We start from the raw sequence: 11206 nt of genomic DNA, 5'->3' as shown, positions 1-11206 counted from the left end.
CATGTTTGAGCTGCAGGGCTGGACCCTCGACTGGGAGATTTCAACCTGGTCTGCAGCCCTGTCCACTACCAACACCCCCCCCCCCATTACTACTACTACTACTACTTCCGGTTAGATCTCACAAAATAAAAGCACGTTAAGAGAACAGCAAATAAACCACACTCAAAAATCCTAATATATGTTATTTCATTGGTTGAAAATATTTTACATTAATAATCTGAATCTGTAAGTAGCACCTAAAGTTACCAAACAAATGTAGAGGAGTAAAAAGTACAATGTTTCCTCTGAGATGTGCTGGGGTAGAAGAAGAAAGTAGCATCAAATGAATTTACTCAAGTAAAGTGCAAGTACATCAAAACTGTTCTTAAATACTTAGCTACTAGTGGTCCCTACAGTTTAATGAAGAAGAATTGAATTTATTTGTCCCGCAATTTTTTCATGTTACACACACAGGCCAGAAATACACACACATGTACAGACAGGACCTATATACATGCAATTAATGGGGAGGTCTCTGAGCGAGGGGGCTGCCAGTGACCAGCGTCACTGGCAGTCGGGTGTTCGGTGTCTTGTGACATCTGCAGTTTCCAGGAGGTGAACTGACACATTTCCAGCCACCCTTTTCTCCCTTCCTCTCTCAGTTCACTGCAACTCCGCCCACTTGGACGGGGCCTACACTCATTCCGCAACTGCCTGGTTGGACCACACAGGGAGTCGACCAACTACCCTACCTCAAGGTGGACCTTTAACATCTGTTGAGGACCTTTACTACCCAAGTTTCTGAACTGGCACCTCTCCAGCCACCAGTCCACACTCCATTCATGGTCCACATAGGGACTTGAACCAGCAACCCTCCGGTTCCCAGCCAAGTCACCTATGGACTGAGCTACTGTACTGTGTGGTTGACAGACACTATAATAGTAAAACCTATCTATAAGAAGTTATAGAAGAAAATGGAGCAGACCAGCACTTTTCTCCATGAGGAGCCTTTAAAGAAATGTCTTCTTTGCTTTATTTTGAAGGCGTACGTCTTTTTACTGCGGCTGCACTTTGACGCAGTTTAGCGTCCACAGGATCAGCCAATCACGAGGCAGCCTCGCAGCGGGAGCCAATCAGGTTCAAGCACCGGGTGATTTTTGAAAAAACTGAAGTTTCTAGTAAAGTAGAGGGAAAACCATAAACATATATATATATATATATATATATATATATATATATATATATGGAAAAACCATAAACACATATATGTATATATACATATATATACACATATATATATATATATATAGTGAAAAACTATGACTGAACGACTGATGCTTGTGGGAGAGACAGCAGGTCATATCCTGCAGAGGCCAACGAGGGTCACAGGCTGCAGTTACACGTCTGTGGCAGCAGGTGGAGCTCACCTACAAGTAACAAGGGTGAAATTAATTAGTCCCTGTCTCCAAACAGTGACAGACTGCAGCTCCGGGGGGCAGACTGGTGAGGGGGAGCTGGTTCACCGTCTCTCCTCCATGTTACAACACCGAGCTGCGATGCACTGGCGCACGAAGCCTCGGACGTGTGTGAAAAACACAATTTGACTCATGTCTGATGTGTGGATGTTTGAGTCTTTTACGCAGCGCTGAGATGGAAACGGAACGTTGAGTTCTCCTTTCTGCAGACGAAGAGTGGCGAAGGCCTTCAGACTCACAGCACAGGGTTGTTCATCACAAGATGAAAGGGGAGCAGTGTAGTGAAGCAGCCGCTGTCTGGAGTGAGCCCTGCTCCTTCAGTAACCTATCACGCCTCCAGTGGTCTGTCATGTATTATATCATCAGATTATTATTCTTATGTATGCACTCGTGTAAAAGCAGGATTTTGTGGTTGTAGTTGGACGAGGCGGAGACGTGTTCCTCTGATATCTCACAGAAAATGATGGAAACAGGTTCATGTGATGTCTTAGATCTCAACACTCTTATGCTACGTCACCTGATGTCCTTCTCTGCTCCAGGTGTCTCTTCTACAGTAACACATATGTGGATTACATACAAATTACAGTGCATCACTTCTCTTAGTTACGTGCAGACAGTTACAGAGGACAGCCTGACTCTCTGAGGTGGAAACGAGGACCAGGTGAGAAGGATCTTTGCTCCTGCTCTCACCTATCACGCAGGTTTCATTCTACCGTCCGCCGGTCTTATTCTGATGACGGGCCCGATTCATAGCACCCTCTCGCTGCTGCTGCTCCCTCTAATGAGGAGGAGATGGGAGACTGGAGCGCTGGCGGTGTCGGGGCTGATCGATAAATCCATAGTCTCACTCTCTTACGTACAGGCTGAGACATATAGTTTGTCTCGTGTGCTCCTGGGAGCCGGAGTGGAAGGACCGCAGGTATGATTCACATTACGTACGGTGGCACTGGAGAGCATCCATTGGTCTCCACTTAAGTTACAGGAAGCATTCGCGTATTTGACGGAACTACAACCATCAGGATTTGGGGTAGAGCGTCTGCAGTGTCTTTGACATGTTGACAGGAGGAGCCTGGACCGCTCTACCTCCAGAGCCAAGGTCGCCTTAATTGCAACTCAGAACTACAGTGGGCTTATTTAGTGTCTGTTAAAGGGTAATTCCAGTGTAAAATCATCCCATGCTCTTTTTTGGATCTTAAATACATCAAATAAGCCCAAGTGTAACAACTATTAACGGAGAAATCCCGGAGAATCGCTAACAGCCGGACGTGGCTAACAGTGATTAGCTCGGGGCAGTACAGTGAAGACATTCAAACGTCTCTTTTAACCACTATTTCTGCTCAAAATAGATGGTAAATGTACTTATATAGCGCCTTTCTAGTCTTCTGACTACTCAAGGCACTCTCACAGTGTTTGTCACTTTCACCCGTTCACACAGACATTCACACTGACGGCAGTGGACATCTACAGACCATCTAATCTAACCAATCACAATATTTACGCAGGGGGAGGTGGGGATCGAACCGCCAATCTCTCAAATGGAAGACGACCCACTCTATCACTGAGCCACAGCCGCCCCGGCAACAACACCAAACCTCTGCAGCAGCATGAGAAGAGTCCCTACACACAAAACAAAGCAGCAATGGGCTCCTTCCTTTGGGATTAACTTTGGTAATCCACTTGAATGGACTTTACTATGAGAGGAGCTGGTGCAGGGGCCAGTAGGTAAGTCTTTAAAACACTCTTTTAATAAACTCTGGCTTCACTAACTACGCTGTTGGTGCTTTGTTTTGTGTGTAGGGACTCTTCTCATGCTGCTGCAGAGGTTTGGTGTCATTTTCAGCAGCATTAGTGGTTAAAAAAGACCTTTGAATGCCTTCACCGTGCTGCCCCAAGCTAATCACTGTTAGCCACGTCCGGCTGTTAGCGACTCTACTGGATCTCTCTGTTAATAGTTCATAAACAAAAAAAAAACTGCCTCGATGGCTTATTTGATGAATGCAAGTGCCGAAAATGACCATGGGACGATTTTGTGTTGGAATTACACTTTAAGCTCACAGCACAGCTCGCTACAGTGTGCTGGGGTAATTCCTTACGTGCCCCATGGAGCGATAATGTGTCATTTACTTTTCCAATGAATATAATAATGGTCCAGAGTTGGTTTATAAGTAGCACGGTTTGTTTAAGATGCTGCAGCTGTATTCCTGCAGTGCAGCCTTCCCTGAGGTAACGTCAAACTTGTATCCTGGGGAAATCAATACAGCAGTATTTCGACACGCAACCTTATTTAAAATATAAAATAGTCAGTCTAGGTGAAGGTATTCTTTTCCTACTTTGTCGTATTTTTACCTCCATGTACCCTGACAACTATATCTATTTTCATTCCACCTTCCTCCTTGTAAATCTGGATTTCAAGCCCCGCAGCCGCGTTAAAAGAGCAGCAGGTAATAGAAGTGCAGCGGGGAAGAGGTGTCATTCAGTTCCAGTCCTCAGAAAGGTTTCCGGCTCCCTGCACACACACACACACACACACACACACACACACACACACACACACACACACACACACACACACACACACACACACACACACACACACACACACACACACACACACACACACACACACACACACACACACACACACACACACACACACACACACACACACACACACACACACACACACACACACACACACACACACACACACACACACGAGGGGCAGGTTACAGTTCAATGTGCTGCTGACAGTAATGGACTTCATGTCTCGATGTGTCTGACAAGTCTGAGCACTTTCAAAAAAAAAAGGACAAGCTCTGAAAACTACCACCTCACACACACACACACACACACACACACACACACACACACACACACACACACACGCACACACACACACACACACACACACACACACACACACACACACACACACACACACACACACACACACACACACACACACACACACACACACACACACACACACACACACACACACACACACACACACACACACACACACACACACACACACACACACGAGAGACCACAGATGCGCTCGTCACACCGGAGATGGCCGACAGCCTGTGGTGTGTACAGCTGTCAGATTATTTTCTATCTGTGGGACACTGAGCTCTTTACGTCTGTCTCACACAAACCACCCTGTCCAACAGAATCTATTTCCTGGTGCTGCTGGTCCAAGCACGTATTTCTCATGTTCTTCAGCTCCGTGCCGTCACCACATCGGCGCACAGTAAGCCTATAGAGTCTCTTATCTCAGCGCCGTGGTGCCGTGATGGAGATCCGCATCTGCTTTGACTGGATCGCTCTCACCTTGTCCTGCCTGAGTGGTGAGTCATCTCCGTGGTGCAGAGTCGGCCTGACATCTCTAATGAGCTTCCGCGCTGACGCTTAAAGCTCGTTAATGAACTCTTTCAGCAGGGCGCCACGGTCACTGTCCATTGCACAAAGGTAGATTTACCTTTCATTCACAGACGCAAAAGTCACTTGTCTGGGTAAAATAACAAACAGTTGAAAGCAGCCGAACAGTCGACAGATAAATGCATAAATAGATGTTGTCCTCCCCTGGTGTGGTATTAGATATTGTTCTCTCTTTGTCAGTTTTGCTGCTGAATCATAACGTAACAAAGCAAACAGACAAGAGGCTGCTACTGCTCACAGGTCAAGTCAATCTGTTGCCCCCAGCAGACGCCGCAGAGCAGATGCATCATGGGAACAACGTATTTGTACACATTTAACTAAATAGCTGAGTAATGAATGGTACATAACTTGTTATTTTCGTTTAGAAGAACAAAAAGATTATTATTTTGTTATTATTCAGGTTACACACACACACAGGCCCTAAATACACACACGTGCACAAACAGGACCTATATACATGCAATTAATGGAGAGTTGTCAGAGCGAGGGGGCTGCCAATGGATCAGCGCAACGAGTAGTTGGGGGTTCTTGCTCAACAGCACCTCGGCAGTGCACAGGAGATGAACTGGCACCTCTCCAGCCACCTCTTCTTCCCTTCCTCTCTCAGTTCCCTGCACACCTATCATCGGCTCTGTGGTTCTGGACTGCATCACCAACTCTGCCCCCTTGGACTTGGGCTACACTCAGGGCGCCCTGAACTACCCCACGCTCCATTCATTGGTCCACACAGGGACTGGAACCGGCGACCCTACGGTTTCCAGACAAGTCACCTATTAACTGAGCTACTGTTAGAAGGATGGGATGTGGTTCAAGGTGGACTTTTCACATGTGATGGGACTTTACCTGCCTCTGCTGAGGACCTTTACTATCCAAGTTTCCTGTCACTGCTGTTTTGTTTTCACCCTCCTTTTGATGGTTAAGCTGAAGACGTGTTTTATAAATCGTCTGCGTGTCTTCTTCCTGTAAAGCACCTGTTAACCGTGTGCTGTGCAAAGTGCTGTATAAATAGCGTGTGCAGTGTGAAATTAAGTAGATGAATAAATCAATTAAAGTGGTGTCTGCAGCTTTGCACTCTAACTGCCAAATGAAAATGCCACGATCAATAGCCGCACTGTTGCTGACGCCCGGACCGATGCTGGCCCATTGTTCACCGCTCACGGGTCAAACTGGCTTTTAAATAACGCCTTTAAGCTAAATGCTGCTGAAACAGCTGTTAATGCAGTGTCGCTCCGCTGCCACACAAAGAGCAGGGGACACGTCACGACTCCCCTTCTGCAAAGCTGGTCTTTAAAGTATCCTGAAGGAGGAGATTGTTTCTGCTGTTGAGTATAATTTGTCGATGCATATGAATGAATATGAATATGAAAGTCCATCCACTTCCACTGTTTGAGGCTAGTGACTGAAGTCTCAAGCAAATAAACTATCGTCCTCTCGTGTTAAGAGGTTAAATTCATGGTCATAACCGTCTTGGTGATTAATGTCAATGTCGTACTGCACGGCCGCATAACCTTCCCTCTTCCCTATTTCTGATGACTATCCATTACCCGACGTATCACCTCAGCGCCCCATCTGGGCCCCAATCTCCATCACGCAAAAATAATATTAATCACCCTCCGGCCTTCGATGATGCTGCTGCTGCTAATTTAGGCGACGCGCCGCAGTCCTGACAGAGATTTAGTGTGCAAAGTTAATGTGCTGCCGTGGAGACCTGCTGTTCGGAGTCCAGGACCGACTCCCTCTTCCATTTAATCTTCATCACTCCGCTACTTTTACCTCCGATTTCCCACCGGTTCATCCCTCCACCCACCACCTCCCCGATTAAGAGGCTAGCTGCTGGCTTTAGTGCCGCGGAGGCGCTGCCTGGTCAAAGCTCTGGGCGTTCCTTGGTGACAGAAGGTAATTATTTTCATAATGGTGTTTTATAGATCATTATCTGTACAGGAGGGACATCGCCTAGTTCACAACTCTACCAGCCTGCATAGCATTACCTTCCAGGACACAAACAGGAAGTCAAGTGGGGTAAAAAGAGGTTGCTTTCCCCTGACTTTCAGTGGATAAACTTCTCTAAAATGACAAAATTACTATCATTATCATTATTATCCCTTCGGGGGAGGTGAATTAAAGGGGCAGGCAAACACGCTGATACCGTCTGGGTTGATGTGTCCTTATCATCCCAGTTTCAGCGTTGTTTTTAAGACATTTTAAATACCTCACAGAATACAAATTACATGCAATTTAATACCTTTATCACGGTCATATCGATCACAGAGTGATGGAAAACCAGTAGAGACAATGAGACATGAATGTATGGACATTTATACCCCGTTTGTGGGTAGTTTGCACCATCCCCATAGCTTCCTGTTGACTGCAGAATTCAATTAAAGACCCTGACGATCATTTTTTAACGCTAATGAATTAATGGTCAGGCCCGATATTATATCATAGATCTTATATCACCTGCACTCAGCCCCGAGATATTTAAGACCTGACAAATCTCTCCTGTATGTCCCAGGATGTGTGTGTGTGTGTGTGTGTGTGTGTGTGTGTGTGTGTGTGTGTGTGTCATCATGGCAAAATCATGGCATCATGGCGCGAATGCTTCTTGCTGCCTATACGTCATCACGCCGTAACACGTCACACGCATTGATGACGTCATGGCGATGCGTGGCTTTGTTTCCAGATCTTTCCGTAGACCTCAGAGTTTTTGTGCGTCTTGTCGACTGTTTTTGAATCTTTTCATCGACCAAATCTGCAGTAAACACTCCACCTCCGCATCACACCAACGTGAACCTTTTGCCGCCATTGTTTTAAATGTCCGTGCATGGTCCCTCCTTCTTTTTTCTATGTCCCAACAGGCGCACAGGAAATGACCTCAGAACCGCCGTAGGCCTCGTGCTCGTACACGTGCGCACGCTCATGCTCGTACACGTGTGCACGCTCGTGCTCGTACATGTCCAAACGTGCTTTACAAACACTCCACCTCCGCATCACACCAACGTGAACCTTTCACCGCCATTGGTGCACACACTCGTGCTCGTACATGCACAAACGCAGACTGCGTCCACAGTTATGCGCGGAGCGGGTGCACTCACACTGGTCAAACGCACTAGGCTTTAGCCGAAAAAACGTTTTTGGCCCGGTGCGGAAGGACAGTGTGAGTGCGCCCTTAGACCTGACAAATCTCTCCTGTGTGTCCCAGGATCACGACTAAAGCTAAACACAACTGTGGAACCAGTTGCCTTTAGATATCAGACGGACTCCCTCTGTCTTTGTTTTTAAATCTAGGCTAAAAACACATTTTTAGCCCTTAAATCCCTCACTCTGTTATCACGTCTATAACTCTGGATCTGTGCCTTGGTGCTGTTGTTGTTGGACAGCACTTTAATGTTTAATTGTGCCCTAGAGAAAAACTTTACCTACTTGTTACTGGTCGTGGCAGCATCAATGGTATTGTTTTCATCCTGTGAGTCTGTGTGTGTGTGTGTGTGTGTGTGTGTGTGCGTGTGTGCGTGTGTGTGTCATCATGGCAAAATGAAAACGTGGTGCTGGAGTATTTAGCTAGGTGTTCATATATAAGTCTGTCTGTGGCCAACTGTGCAAGATACAGTCACGAAATGTAAGGGGACTGAAACTCAGTCACACCTGTCTCCCTTGTAGTGAGGCCTCCTGACACACAAGTTATGAGTAATGTTACAGTCAAATATTCATATTACATGTAAGACTTTTAATAATAATCCCTAAGGCTTATTCTCATTTCAAATTGTGAAGCACATGTGTGACTTTGGGCTATGAAATCTGACAGGTCTAAGTTTATTAGTGTGACAACGTGAGCTTCTGTGTCTCATTTGGTCTCTTTTTCTTTCTCCATGAACAGCTCATCCCCGTTTCTCCCTAACAGATTTATATTAAGGCTTTCCTTCGTCACTCTTCATACACATAACCATGAAAATTGATGAAAAGTAATTTGTTTGTATCCCACGTATTAAAATCAGATAACACGGTACAAGAACAGCAATGTACACCTAGTGATGCAGGTCGGGGTGGTGGACGGGTCCCAAAACACAGGATTTGTTGGTGTGTGCAAGAGGAATTAGTGAGGTTTTTGCTCTATTTTTCTTTCAGGGGACGTTAGTAGTTGTAGGTAATTTGCTTCTTTGTAAATTGTAAATAAGTCCTTGTCAAAACAATCACTACTTCTTCGTGTTCCCTTAGCGAGCTGGGTCCTAACGGTCTGTATGGAGATCAGAATCAGCAGCAGACACACGGGGACAGTGTTAAGTTGGGTGTGATGTGATACAGAAGGACAAAGGAAATCTGCGAGTTCAAAGGCAACAGAAAGTTCAAGGTTTTCTTGTCTTCATACAGTATCTTGATCTCTCTCTCTCTCTCTCTCTCTCTCTCTCTCTCTCTCTCTCAGCCTCAACACCCTCCTCCTCCTCTCTGTGACTGAACCCGCTATGTGCTGAATTAATACAAAGTGACAGAACAGCAGAGCCTGTAGGATTATCATGTGTATGTGTGTGTGTGTGTGTGTGTGTGTGTATGTGTGTGTACATCACTGTCAATGCGTGAATGTGAGGCATCTCACTGGGAAATGAGTCACCCTCCTCTCCTCCCTGTGTGCAGCTCATCTGTGTTGATGGGTGGCCTTCACAGAAAAACAAAACCCAAACACTAACACACCTAAAACACCACACGTAACGGTGATACGTCATCTCCGGCTGCATTTTGTGGCTCGGTTATGTGTTTTCTTCTCTACCTGAGGACAGCTCCTGCAGCTACCACCCACAGCTGAAGAGCTCAGGGATGAACCACAAGAGGGCCCACTTAAAACAACCACAGGGGGGGACAAACACAAAGAGAGACTGGCTACAAAACAAGGAGAACACCAGAGTAGGCAAACAATAAGGGATTAAGAACCAGAGAATGACAAAGTGAAGGCCAAACACAGCAGCCCGAAAGATGTTCTCACAGTGTTACCGCTAATTCAGCTAATTACTGATCTAGTTAATTAAATGAATCATTAATAAAGCAACTGATTATAACATTTAAACCCTTTTGTAAAGAGTTCCTTATAAAACAGTACAAAGATTACACAATGACACAATGCAATGCACAGGAGGAACAAGAGGAGCAGCTCACAAACATCTAAACAAACAACCAAAAGGTAGAAAGACTACTACAATCTTGTATGTATGGGTCCTCATTTTGTTTATGTGAGGACACACATGCATTGGGTCGTGCACACTTCCAAATGCATGACGTGACATGCAGTCCAGCTGATGGTGTCACATGTTTCCACTGATCGACAGGTGGCTTTGAAGCTCCAACAAAGGTGGGGTAGAAGGCTGCAGGCTTAAGTTAGGGCCCGTCCACGCAGAGACGCGTTTCCCTGCAACCGCACAGCTTTATTGTCATTTTGGCCGACCATCCACACACAGTCGGCGTTATCGGAGCCGGGTCCCAGAGTGGGAAGATTCGAAAACACCCCCCATGGCTGCATACTTTGTTCAACGATGCCATCATTGCCCCACCTCCGACTTCTAACCCCCGCGGCGTCACATAACAACAACAGTTATGGGTGCAATGAGAGAGACGGACCCACGGACGATGAGCATGAGTAAGGATGTGTATGTGACGTTCCAGATTTTGAACCCTTCCCAGACTGACGATACACAAGTGTTCTTCCTTTAATCCACGCTTCTATATGCTCCCGTACTCTGACAACACACCAGCTAAGAGACTTTGTACTCGTTCCCTTGCTCGGCTTTCCTCCGTCTCTGCACAATGGTTAGCTTGTCTGGGATGAATGCATGAACCTGCGTGCCAGCGGGTGGGGGGGGGTGGGGGACTGAGAGGTTTTGTATAGTTTAGCTGGGAGGCAGCGAGGCAGGAAGTACTCCTCTGCATTTAAAAGCTCTCACACTTCCTCCCCCTGTCCCTTTTGTCTCTTTCCCAGGTAGTTCTACCATCCTGCTGCTCAAGGCCTGGCTGGTGTATGCAAATAGAGGTGTTGATATGTGCATGAGAGAGAGGGAAAAAAGTGTATCGCTCAGATAGCAGGAGAAGGTGTGTGTGTGTGTGTGTGTGTGTGTGTGTGTGTCTGCACCTTTCCCACCGTATTAACGACAGCCAACTCTGTTTCACTGTTCCCGTCTTTATGTTGCCCCCCTGCCCTCCTCCTCAGCCCGTTCCTGCTCCTCCACCTCCTCTCATTTCTGTCTCCCTCTTTCATTCAGGTCTTTATTCGGGCTCTCTGCGTTTGAATGCGAGCGTGGTAATGCCTGCGTCTTGGTCTCTGTGAGAAT

The sequence above is a fragment of the Echiichthys vipera genome, assembly GCF_963691815.1.
Source record: "Echiichthys vipera genome assembly, chromosome: 3".
Lineage (NCBI taxonomy): Eukaryota > Metazoa > Chordata > Actinopteri > Perciformes > Trachinidae > Echiichthys > Echiichthys vipera.
Note: the sequence above shows the minus strand (reverse complement) of the source record.